General features: G+C 36.4%; 1 long non-coding RNA gene and 1 pseudogene across 1 annotated transcript; both read left to right on the forward strand.

Moving 5' to 3' along the window:
* The first annotated feature begins 885 nt into the window (after positions 1-885).
* Positions 886-1538, forward strand: LOC142623931 (uncharacterized). Its single transcript, XR_012842250.1, has 2 exons — positions 886-959; positions 1078-1538. It is a non-coding gene; the product is annotated as an uncharacterized LOC142623931 (long non-coding RNA).
* Positions 1539-6268: 4730 nt separating this feature from the next.
* The window catches only part of LOC142625407 (pentatricopeptide repeat-containing protein At4g37170-like), a 49580-nt pseudogene continuing 42297 nt past the window's right edge, over positions 6269-13551 (forward strand).

A 13551-nucleotide genomic window follows, 5' to 3' on the forward strand; every position in this document is an offset into this window, starting at 1 on the left:
ATTGAAAGTGGTTCAAGTCTCCAGCGACCATATGTCAATAAACTCACATCATATCCCACACCGCTAGATAAAATCAATCATTGGATAGAAATGTTGTTGATTTCGTCATCTTTTGGAGGTTCATATGGCGGCAGGTTTTCAAGTTTTGCTTCAGCAGCAGCGAGATTCTCTTTAGCTTTAATGATTCTTTCTTGACGAGATTCTTCTTGCTTCCTCAAGTCTTCCATTTCTTTATATTTTTCCCTCGTACTTGCACCCCCTATAGAAAATGTAAATGAATGTAAACTTGAGGATTTAGGAGACAAGAGTGATACTGTCATTGAAAGTCAAATATGGATTTGAGCCATCCAGATGACGAAGGAGTCAGTAGAAGATTGAGAGGAACTTCTTCGTAATGTCTCTTTTCACATTGACATGAATGCCTATTGATACCGCTACTAATATGTCTTTATTCAAGAGACCTACATGATTTTATTTGGTGTTCTTATCTGTCTTGTAATGGGGAACTCATATCATACACAGTAGACTCTAGGTGCTACATTGGAATTCAATCAAAGTTGCCTAGGTCTGGTTTCGTATTTCCAAGAAACATCTTTCACGTTTTTTTAGGCTAAATTTGTATGAAATAGAATTGATTAATTCTCCCTACCCTCGTCTCCCTTTTTTTTCTGATAGTTGTGGACGCTCAAAATGTAATGGTGCAATTGGCTACATTGGCTCCATTGGAAAGGACAAGTTTGGAGAGGAGATGACAAAAAAATTGTCTTCAGCGGGTGTTAATGTGAGTTTCTCTTCGTCTTAGACTTACAACTGTTCTATTTTGGTTATGTCTTCACCTTCTTCCTCATGTTAAGACGATTATCAAAATTGTAATCAGGTACATTATTACAACTGAATTTTGGTTATGTCTTCGCCTGATTTTACCTTCACTTGCGAAATTGCGGACAATGTATGCTAAAGTAAGTGTTCTATCTTATAACTTTTGACGAGTCAGCTATAAATTTTGTAAAGAAAGATATTTGGTGATTTTTCACAGTAGCTGTACGTTTCTTCTCACACGATTGTATTTATTCTTAGGTTTGGAGGTTCATTTACATTTTCTATAGGGGGTGCAAGTACGAGGGAAAAATATAAAGAAATGGAAGACTTGAGGAGCAAGAAGAATGTCATCAAGAAAGAATCATTAAGCTCAAGACAATCTCGTTGCTGCTGAAGCAGAACTTGAAAACCGGCCGGCATATGAACCTCCAAAAGATGACAAAATCAGCAACATTTCTACCCAATGTTTGATTTTCTCTAGCGGTGTGGGTTATGATGTGAGTTTATGGACATATGGTCGCTGGACACTTGCACAACTTTCAACATATGGCGTTGATTTCGTGGTTAACTGTCTTGAGGCATCTTTTGGGCCCGAGTTCTGCTCTCTCTTTTTTTTCTATCATAAAATGTATTGGTGTACCTAATTAATAACCTGTGATGTTGTTGTTGTATTGGTGCAAGAGTCTCCAAATAAATGATGGATACAATTTTCAGATACCTATGCTATTTATGTTGTAACTTCTTGAGTTCCAAATAATATATGCATGATTTTATGTATACAAAAATCTAAATTCTTCTGTTGATAATAAGCCATGTATAAGGCCAGTAGCGTGCCTATGATATAAAGAAACTAAACTATTTAATTCCAGAAGTTGGAATTAAACATTAAAGATTAGCTTCATTTTTGTTATTTGATAGTGTTTGGGAATTAGTTATTGAATTTGGAAAAAAATAATAATAATTCCTTTTCGCACAATGAGAAAAAAAATAAGCCAGTATAAATCGAGCCTTTGAAACTTTATTTCCAGAGGAAATCGAGTTTCAAAGACTCGATTTCCTTTCGTTTCAGAGGAAATCGAGCCTTTTAAACTCAATTTCCTTTTGAATACTTTTTAGAGGAAATCTAGTTTAAAAGGCTCGATTTTTGCTTCAAAAATATAGTGGAAATCGAGTTTCAAAGGCTCGATTTCCTTCTCACTCGCTTCATACCAACATTGGTCTTTATTTACGCATATGCCATCCAATGTAAATCGAGTTTCAAAGACTCGATTTCTAGTGCCAATCCTTTTTCTTTTTTTTTTCTTTGGCAGTTACTCCTGCAGCAGTAAACCAGAACTAGTTTTCCCTTCCCCTGCAGCAGTAAACTAGATCCAGAACACATCACATGGGCAGTAAACAACTACATACAAGCATATGATACCAATCAAGGGGAGAGTACATCAGAACCAAACAACCGGATTAAAACAGATACTATTCATGTTGTGCATATTATAGTTGCCAAAGTAGTTGCGACTAATGTTCATGTAATATCATTGCTGGCATTATAGGCAACAGCTGTACAACGCAACTAATGTAACGAGTACAATGGGTAGCAAATAGTTCAATTACAACAACATTCGGCAATAAACTTGTCATCAAAAGCATTTAGATAACAACTAACTGAAATTAACATAGTCTACATTCGGCAACAACATTCAGCAATAAACAAAATAACACTTGTAGATAACCACAACATTTAGCAACAACATTCAACACTTGTCCATATAGAAGATAACCACAAGTCCCACGTACATTGCCAAAGCTTCAATCGAGTCTCCGCTTGCCTGATTAGATGAAAATACAATCATTAGTTTCCAAATGCAAAGAACAAAAACCAAATGAAATAATATGCATATTATATAAAAATAGTAAGGGCACTTGCCTAGTTTGTAGCACTACCACTTGTGGAAGCCCCACGGGAATTGGGACAACTTCTGCGGTTATGCCCTTCTTGATGACACACTCCACATCGCTGCCTCGGTTGAATCTCCCTCAAGTCCGGATCTTCCCTCCGGCTTCCCCGTTCTCGTCGTACCCCGTCCATTTCATTCCTTATTCTTGAGGCCACAGGACGACCTTTGGCCCGCAATAGCTGTGGGTCAGGCACCCACCGTGGTCCGCGAACATCCCTCCACAATGACTCTAACTTTGGCACCACAAAATGATGTGAATATGTGTGAATGGCGTTGTTCAAACTGTAACATGGGTCAATATAGCTGGTCGCATCGAGGTGCAGACCTTGAAGATATTTAATTGCATGTGAACAAGGGATCTTCAAGTTTTGCCACTTTCCGCAACCACATATTCTATCAAATACGTGCACTTCATGACTATGGTTTCCCCCTCCACCTCTATGATCGTTGTACGGGGTAAGCACTTGATATACACCAGTTTCATGATTAAAATTCCTCACAGTGTGGCCTGCGGTTTTCTGCGCATTTTTGTTATAGATTTCCATTGCATAATCACTCCACACCTTACCTCGAGAGAGATCTTCTGTAATTTTTTTATGTCGATCATGGAAATATGCAACAAGTTTGGACCAAGTGAACTCAACCATTGCCGCAATGGGCAAACCACGGGCACCTTTAAGTACCCCACTAAAGCACTCAGAGATATTGGTTGTCATTGCCCCGTAACGTCTTCCACCATCATGTGACTGGGTCCATTTGTCCACATCCTCACTGGTTAAATATGTGTATGGCATACAGTGTCCAACATGGCGAGCAGTAGGGTCTACACCCCTCAGTAAATTAATCTCGGCCTCCTTAATGATTTGCATTATGGATTCAAATTTAGCTTCATGGGTCCCATATCCAGCTTTCAAGGCCAATGCCTTTAGAATCCGGTCATCAAAGCGTCTGTTGAAGTTGCTAGCAACATGTCGAAGGCAATATCGGTGATATACCTGTTCTGTTCCGTCCCTCCCTCTAGGCCACTGTCGAATGGCGTTTTTGATACCTTTATGTTGGTCAGAAATAATGCAAATGCCGTTGGCAGGTATAACATGCTCAATCGAAGCCCTGAGACACTCTAAAAACCACCCCCAACTAGCCTCTGACTCCTTATCCACAACAGCAAAGGCAAGAGGCAAAACCTTTTGGTTGGCATCAGTTGTCATTGCAATCATCAAAACCCCTTTGTATTTACCATACAAATGAGTCCCATCAATACTGATCACTGGCCTACAATATCGGAATGCAGCAATGCATGGAGCAAATGCCCAATATACATAGCGCAGTAACGAATTCTCGTATGGCCTAGGTATGGTGTGATAATTGTACTGGGTACCCGAATCCTGATCCAAGTATGCCAACAACAACTTTCGCAACCTTTGGTAAGACTCCTCCCAATCCCCAAATATCTTAGCAATTGCCTTTTGTTTTGCATCCCATACTTTATAGTAAGAAAGCTCATGTTTATACTTAGTATGCATGATGTCCCAGAGATCTTGTATACGAGCAGTGTGATTTTGTCGCAATTTTCCCACAATTTCTGATGCAACAAAATTAGAATCCATCATTTTACCGTCTCTTCGCAGGCCAAAGGGTATACAAGTGTGTGGACCCACATAAGACGTGACCATCCATAGACCATTAAGTTTAACCTTCATGAATGCCCCAACGTACCACTTGTAGTTGTCGTCAATGCATGCAGCGCACAATTTAGTTTTGGTCGACCTCCGGATTATAAAATTTCTATTATCATTTGCTGCGTATATTATCAATGCACGCTTCACCGCCTCTTTATTTGCAAAAGTCAACCCTTTATGAAAATGCATCCCATCTTCCCAAGTAGAAACAAATGGTATCTGAAGACGTGAAGGATCAACCATATTTTCCCAAGTATTTGCGTAAAATGAGTCGGCAGGAGGTCTGTAGGCAGTAGTCGCATTTGTATCATGCTGGATGCCAATATCATCATCTGCATCACCTTCATCATGGTACTCCATATTTTCCTCTTCAAAATTGGGAACAACTTCATGGTCATCCATATCGTTCTCAAAGTCGCCTCGCTCAATCCTCTCTTCGTATTCATTCACGTTATCAATATTTTCACCATCATTCGCGGCATGATCTTCGTCTTCGTCTTCCTCCTCTAAATGTGTCTCTTGAGGATGGAGGGGTTCACCAGTATTGGCAACATGATCTTGAGATGGGAGCGTATAACCTCCCATTGTATACCCTCCCATTGTAGTAAATCCATCATCTAGGGCTGTAAATTGTAAAGCCGTAGTTGTTTGTTGCACCACCTCAGTATCAACTTCTACAAGCGGCTCTGAACTTACGTACAACTCAGCAACATTTACTTGGGGCATTTTTTGGATCCTATTAAACATCATCTTTACATGTTTGTCTTCTTTGATCTCCATATACCCGTAATTTATCCGTTCATGAAGGACTTCTTGTGGGTAACGATAAATAATCTTGATGTCATACCAAGCAGGGTTCAAACTCAATGAGTGCATTATTTTCCTCTTCAAATCATCCAACGTCTTCAACTTACGACGTATCATCATGTAGTAGCATTCAATACCCGGCCCTCTAAATGGGAATCCGTCAATCTCTCCAGGATTGTCAAGGGGTCCACCATAGTATACATTTATATCAATATTCTTCAGAAATTGTGAACCTATTAGAGAGTAAAGTATAATATGTTAGTGACATATTTTATCTCTTTTATTTAACATCAATTAGAAAACCTTGAATATCTACTCAAAGTACAAAAATTACAACTTCTCACCCCACATCACATACAAACACACTCAATCATTATCATTTCGTACTCAAACAAATAAAAAAATTAAAGACAAAACTCACCCCCATTACAAAATTTCGACTCAATTCTAACAAAAATATAAATAAAATATCAAACCAAACAACAAAAGTCATGAGGATGTGCAAATGAATGAGTGCAATTTGATCATGAGCAATCAAAATTAGACATATCATCTAATTTCAAAATCAAGGCATTAATATACAGTTAAATATACCATATGTGATATACAAACTCAAATTTAATACAAATTATGGAGAAAAGGAAGCAGATAAATTCACCGAAAGCTAGCAAAAAGACTTCCTAGGTCATGAATAAAATATATATATATATATATATATCTTTCTCCTCACTTTCTAAAATAGATATATATATATATATATGTATGTATGTATGTAAATATATATATATATATATATATATATATATATATATATATATATATCTTTCTCCTCACTTTCTAAAATAGATATATATATTTATATAAATATATATAAATATAAATATATATATATATATATATGTATGTAAATATATATATATATATATATATATATATGTATGTATGTAAATATGTAAATATATATATAGGTAAGAGTGAGGAGAACATTACCTGACATGAGGATGTGCAAATATGCTACTAGGATTGTATGAGAGTGAAGAGAGGAGCAATGTTTGTGTGAGAGTGGAGAGAGGAGCAATGTTTGCAGGATTGTATGATGAGATGGTTTTGCTGAATGTGTGAGAGAAGAGCAATGTTTGCTTTCCTGTACAGTTTTTTTTTTTTTTAAGATTCCTGAGAGACCTAGGAGACCTATTTTCTGAAGACATACACGCGTGCTTTCTTTTTCTGAAAATTCACGTGATACTTATCTACTCTCAGAGACAATACACTACTCTCAGAGACAATTCACGTGATACTTTTTCTGAAGATTCAAGACCAGATCAGAGTTCAGACCAGACCAGAGAGACATGGAAGTGACAGATGGGACCCAACGCTGGGAAAAGACCCCACTTAAAAATCGAGTTTATGAGACTCGGTTTCCATTTCAGGAAACCGAGTCTTTAATACTCGAGATCTAAGTGGCGTTTACGTGGCAAGAATCGAGTCTCTAATACTCGGTTTTAAAAATCGAGTCTTAGAGACTCGATTTTCAGGTGGATGTCACCTGGAAAAAACGCCACATCAAACTAAAAAACCGAGTCTCAAAGACTCGATTTTTAGGCCTAAAATTGAGTCTCTGAGACTCGAGATTCTAGTAAATGATATAGTTTAGAAACCGGGCCTGCTAACTATATAGTTGGAAACTAAGGGTTAATTTGCTATTTTCTCCCAAAACATACCCACAGACCACATTCTTTTTTTTCTTTTCTTTTTTCGTCAGTGAATAGCGAATTGCCAAAAATGGGCTAGGCCCAAAATAAAGAAGAAGAAGAAGAAAGATCTAGCTATACCCGTGGACGTGAAAGTAGGTTTAGTGTTTGATTGGGCCACTCTCTTTCTCAAAACCCAGTTTCAATTTTCGCTCGTCTCCTTTTTTTTGGGTACAATCGCTAGCTTAAGTAAATTCACCGACCACCCTCTGCTTCAATATACTCGGAAGTCGGACCTCATACATGATAATCGTTTCCCTGATATCTATGTTAATTGTGACGGTATTGTGGATGCCTAGAACATGTTCGATGAAATGGGTAAACAAGGATTTGTTCTTGGAACATAATGATATTGGGCTATGCAAATGTGGGGGGGAAGCTTTAAGAGGCTACAAGGTTGGTTGAAGAAATGCTGCAAAGAGATAACTTTTCACGGGCGGCAATGATGTTGTGTTACGTTCACCATGACTGGCCTAAAGAGGCGTTAGAATTTTACAGAATGAGGTTAAGACATTGGAATTCAAAATCGAGTAAGTTCACTATATCCAGTGCTCTTCCTGCTTCAGATTCATGGATATATAATGTGGAATGGATTGGATTTAGATGAGGCGGTTTGGAGTGTTTATCAGACATGTATGGGAAATGCGGGAGTATAGAGGAGGCTAGGCAAAATTTTGACAAGATGGTGGATAGGGATGATGTATCTTGGACAGCGGTGATTGATAGATACTTGGAGGATTGGACTATGGAAGAGGGATTTTCTTTGTTCTCGGTGTTATTGAGATTGGTGATTAGGACTAATGGTTTCACGTTCGCTGAGTTTTTAAATGCCTGTGTTGATCATGTTGCATAGGACCTGGGCAAGCAAGTTCATGGCTACATGACAAGGATAGGTTTTGATTTCCTATCATTTGCAGCGAGTGCTCTTGCTCATATGTATTCAAAGTGTGTGAATATTCAGAATGCTAAAAGGGCATTTAAAGCAATGCCCCGACCAGATTTTAGTTTCATGGACTTCCCATGCTTGATTAATTTGATAAAGTACTTTGATAAAGGAAAAGGGTGGATTAACACGTATTACAGATCATTCTGCTTGTACCACTGAGAATATTATTAACCAAATGCCCATGAAACCTGATAAGATCCTTTGGGCTTCCCTACTTGGTGGTTGTAGAATTCATGGAAACTAGTTACAAATAAAAAAATTGAAATAACCCATGGAATATGCCAAAAGAATCACCAAGTATAATTGTACATCATTCCGGGCCTCTGCAGCTGCATGATGTCTTCATTAGCAAAGCGTTCAGCTGTTCTAACACCTTCCTCGCATCATGGTGAGTGACAGAGAAAGCATCACAAAAACCAACTGAATCTGAGAAGCCCAGTTCACTTGTTGTCCCTATAACTAGATGTTTTTTTCTTCTGCTTTGGGGGACAACGCTTGGGCGAGATCAATAGCTTCAACGAGAATCATATTTGAAAAATGAGGGCCCAATGGCAGCACACTTCAGTAACCTTTCAATGCCATTAAGAATAACTAGCAAACTACCTGCGCGATGCGCGGATAATGCTATAAGCTTCTATTCAAGAAGCTTATGGAAAATGTTGACTATATAATAGAGTAATAACACAAATTATTGTTGCAATAACATAAAGGCTTTGGTTGAATTAAAATAGTACAAATTCAGGTGATAAAGAATTTAGACCATAGCATAATTGTTATAAAAATTAGAAATTAGTTTAAGCAAATAGTTTGTCGTAAAAAGCAAGAATTTTAAGTTGCATATGCACATATCCTTTTTTTTTCTTTTTTTTTGTGCTAAATTGATATGAAGCCTCTTAATTTGAAAATACACTTCAATGACTCAGGTGCATTTTCATAAGAAAACAAAACAACACAAAATTCAATTTTGGTTGTAATAATTTTCAAGCTCTTTCTCAATTTGATACCTCAAAGTTACGTGCTTTAAGGGCTGGAGGCCAATTATTCAAAGTTACATGCAAAGATGAGATTGAAGGTTAAATGCAAAATTACTTCAATAAAGTGCCACATAACATGACTTCATGTTTCAAAATAATATATATGAACTTATTTTTATGGCTGCACATTTCCTTTGTAACAGAATCATTATTACAAATAGTTTAACAATGGAAGAACACTAAATGACCAAATAAGGTGATATGGAACTTTATAGAAGATAACAAAATGAATTATAATATATTGCACATTTGCTACAGTGTGGATAGAACTTATTGCTGAAAACTGAAAACTGAAAACTGAAAACACTGTAGCAAAATAATTTTTAAATGTGTAAATAGTACTGCGGGACCCATTTTTAATAAAAAATTACTAAAAACGTACATAAACAGTGCGCGCACAGTGCACGCACAGTACGCGCACAGTGCGCGCACTGCACGCACAGTGCGCGCTTGTCCCCCTCGCAGCAGAAGGAAAAAAAAAACAAAAAAACAAAAAACAAAACAAAATGCAGACGCAGCATAATAAGCTGGATCCAAACCAGCACTTGATATACATAGGGCAAAGAGTGAATTGTTACAAATTCCAAATAATTTGTAAATAAAAAATAAAAAGAAATCGTATGAATTTCTAAATCCATATGGTTATCACCATAATTCCATTTAAATAAAGTTGTACAAATTTAAGGCCAGGTGACCCAATATTGTATCTTTGAACGAGATCTAAATTGCGCAAGGCCAAATGGGGTCCCATTACTTACATGTGTTGGGTCACCACCAACAACCAATACCATATTCTCCCTTAAATTGGCATCAGCAAGCAGCCAAGCACCAAAGGTCAATTTGTTTTTGTAAATATGAAATCGTTTGCTGAAATAATATTTGCAAATACATGTCATGTTAGATTTATCTAGTTAATATCAATTCTCCAATCTTATACTAATCCTTGATGTGTGTTTTTTATTGTACAATGAGCATATTGTAGTAAATTGATCTTAACACAAACAAAAATATCAAGAAATATAGAAATAACACTATAGGATGCCAATTCATGTACTCCATAATTAACCCAAAATAGAAAAAATTACCATGTGATATCACCATGACCCATCTTGGATTATTCCACCCATGACGTTCACTTTCTTCTTCAATATGCAAGCTTCAAATCCTTGATTGTTATGATTCATCAGTGTCATAGAAAGAAGGAAAACAACTTTTTTTTTGTCAAAATGAGTATGAGTATTGCTTGTCAACATCTAGAGAGAGAGAGAGAGTACCAAATGGTGGTTCCCAATGTGAGCACAACCCACAAGGTTCAATATACTTTTAACCTTGCCTTCTTCACATTAATGCTTTTGCATTTGTATTCTAGTTCTAGTACTTATAGAAGAAGAATGAGAATAGGAGGGGTTAGGCAGTGCAAGAGTCACATGTACCAAGGTCGTGTAAATGAAAAGAATTGTAATTCCTTTTAAGATAGGGATATTCACCCTTTTAAATGTGAGAGAAAGAAATGACCACATGACACTTATTAGAATTTTAGGTGAGGTGGAAGGTCAAATGAAAAGGAAAACTACTCTAAGGAAGTTGTACGGGTATGCTAAAAGACATGAAAATAAGAGAGATGTGGAGGAAGTAAACTCTTCAAAGGGACCACCACATGATGAAATCTCATGCTCTCCTGCATGAACTCTCTGCTTATATATATATATTGATTATTCTCAATGGGGACTTGAAAGACAAATCTCAAACACCTTGACAATCTATGCATACTTACTTCTCTCATGAAGAGCAATCATTAATGCTTCTTCTGAGACAATCTTGACTAGCACCTACTGTTGGCAATGTCATTGACCTTGATTTTTTTGTACTTCCATTTGACTTAACATACTCAAACCTACAATAGTTTCCAAGAAGAAACAATTCTCGGATATCATTATTTGGGAAGTGATATCAAATAGGGTGCGTAACCCACAAGAAGCAAACATGTTTGCTTCAAGAAAATAATTTTGAATATACAAGGTGATAGAGTCTAGAATCCACTAGAAAGAGGACAAAACGTCTGTATTTTTATTAATCTAAACAATGAATGCCTTAGAGCATTCACATCAGTGTAACTATTTTGATATTTCTCGCCAAAAGTCAAAGATAAAAAAAAATAAGGCTACTAGTAAAACACCCATAAAACCCTAATTTACACTAATCATGAAATTAGGTAGCAAAATAGTAAATTTGACCAAAAATGACAAAATTAAGATAATTGCAAAATTAAAAACTACCATCTCTAAGAGACATCCCAAAACAAAAAAAAATCTTATTGTCTTTTAAATTAAAAGTTATAAAGGAAAAAAAAGAAACTAAAAATGGCAAAAACACAGATTTCAAGGGCTAAACAAAAGAAATTGCTCGAAAAGCAGCTTTGCACCTAGTGTCATTTCCCTTAATGTCACCAATTTTCACACAATTTTGTCACTGTCACTGATGATTTATACTCATGCTTTTCTACTTCTTGGATTTTTCGCGTGCTGACTTACGACAGTCTCTCTATTATAAGGAAGTATGTGCTGTCTCATCTATATTAGGAAGCCAATTTAAGTTGATATCTTTTTCAGCCACCTTTACTTCAAGCTTGGTGAGGAATTCCTTAATAGGCTCCCATAACTTGGCCCTCTCATCGTCATATACCACAAGCTTTAACTGCTTAACGTTCATTATTGATTCTGGAAATGGATTACGCAATCTCAGACACTCTTTCATGTTAAGCACTTCTAATTTACACAACTCACCAATGTTTTTGTTGGCAACTTGCTAATGCTTAGGCAGTCAAATATTCCAAGAATGGTTAACTTATCAAGGCTTTTGATTGATTCTGGCAACTTTGACAACTCAGTACAAGACCTAAACCTTAGGACTTCTAAATTTACCAACTTTCCAATTTTTTTTGGCAATGCAAACAACTTATGACAATTGGCGATGCTGAGTTTTTTGAGGTGGACAATATCACATAGCCCAATAGGCAATTCCTCCAGATCATTGCAATAATCAATGTTTATCTCCGTCAAATTTGGCAACGCATCCGAAACCTGGATAGTACAATTCTCAAAAGCCTTACCAATATTACACATAAACAAGGATATTTTCTTCAAACTCTTCAACGGAACAAGGGTCTTGCAAAGGGAAGAAATTGAAACTTTCTCTAATATGATTCTCTTTAAATTGTGTAGAGACCCCAAAAGTTGAAAATTGCTTAGCTCGGCATGAAAGAAACCATAATTAGTGACCATCAAAACCTTGAGTTCATCCATTTTATCCACAAAATCAGGTAAGGTGTAATTCTTTGTCTGAAAATTCAGAACTAAAACCTCAACTTGGGAGCTTGAATGTTGCACCAACTCCAAGAGAACGATTCATCTGCAAAAAGAATTGTATACAGTGTGACAGGCAATCAATATTTTGTTGTTTACATAGTGTATGTGTATATGTGTCTTTGTTAGAGAGAAAATGTGCATACCGGTTGAAATAGATAATAAGCGAGCATTAATGAGTTGATGTTTCTGTTCTCTCCACCACCTTGGTTTTCACTTATGTTCATAATCAGTCTTTGTCTCTATCGTATAGGCTCCTAGCTGCTCTGATGCAAAGCAAGCTCTCTAAGAACATCATGTTGTGTGACAAAGTCATCATTGTAATATTGTGCACCTCACTTGCATCATTTCTTGTGAATGGGAAAAATTAGAAGCTTAGGACGTATTCAAAATTTTCAAAGTATAACTTTGTAAGAGCTAACATAAGACAACGTGTCTTTTAAAATATGATTAACAAAAGAGTGAAACACATCTCCACGCCTAAGAGAGTTGATAACAATCTCTGAATTACTTTTGAAAAATGAGTCCAAATCTTCTGTCTCATCAATTGTGCTCCACTTCATGCTCCACCAATAAAACTTGGACTGCTAGCCTCTCTCATTAAATGAGATAACTCTGACTTTAACACCCATGTTACTGGCGTTAACGTTAAAATCCCTTTCTTTCTTTTTCTTTTTTTTCTTCCGCAGCTTTTATTTCTTCTCTTTGTTTCCGGCTTTTGGTTCCTTTTTTTTTTTTTTTCTCTTCTCCATGTGGTTTGAGTCAACAAGTACGACTTTTGGTTTCTTTTTTTTCTCTTCTCCATGTGGTTTGTCTCTTGCCGCAACTTTTGTTTTTGATTTGGACTCTTCCCTATTTTGTCTCATTGTATTCCTTTCTCCCAAAGTGTTTCCGGCTTTTGCTTTTGTTTTTGTATGCCATTCCTTTTGTCCTATAGGTGCAGATTTTTCTCAACTTTTGAGAGACTCTTGCTACAACAAGCAACCTTCAAGGCTTTTACGTATTGTTCAGTCACACAGTAAGTTCTCTCCTTTTGGTTTAGTGTATATAAATTTCTTTTTTTAATTTATTTTAGGATTTATAACAACTTTCTTATATACACTTATGTGAGTTTGTGTCTAAAGTGTGCGTATATATATGTTGTTTATTAAAAAAAATAACTATGTTGTTTTTGTTTTCTAATAAGGTCATGAGTGATAGC

This window comes from Castanea sativa, chromosome 2, assembly GCF_040712315.1.
Source record: "Castanea sativa cultivar Marrone di Chiusa Pesio chromosome 2, ASM4071231v1".
NCBI classification, from domain to species: domain Eukaryota; kingdom Viridiplantae; phylum Streptophyta; class Magnoliopsida; order Fagales; family Fagaceae; genus Castanea; species Castanea sativa.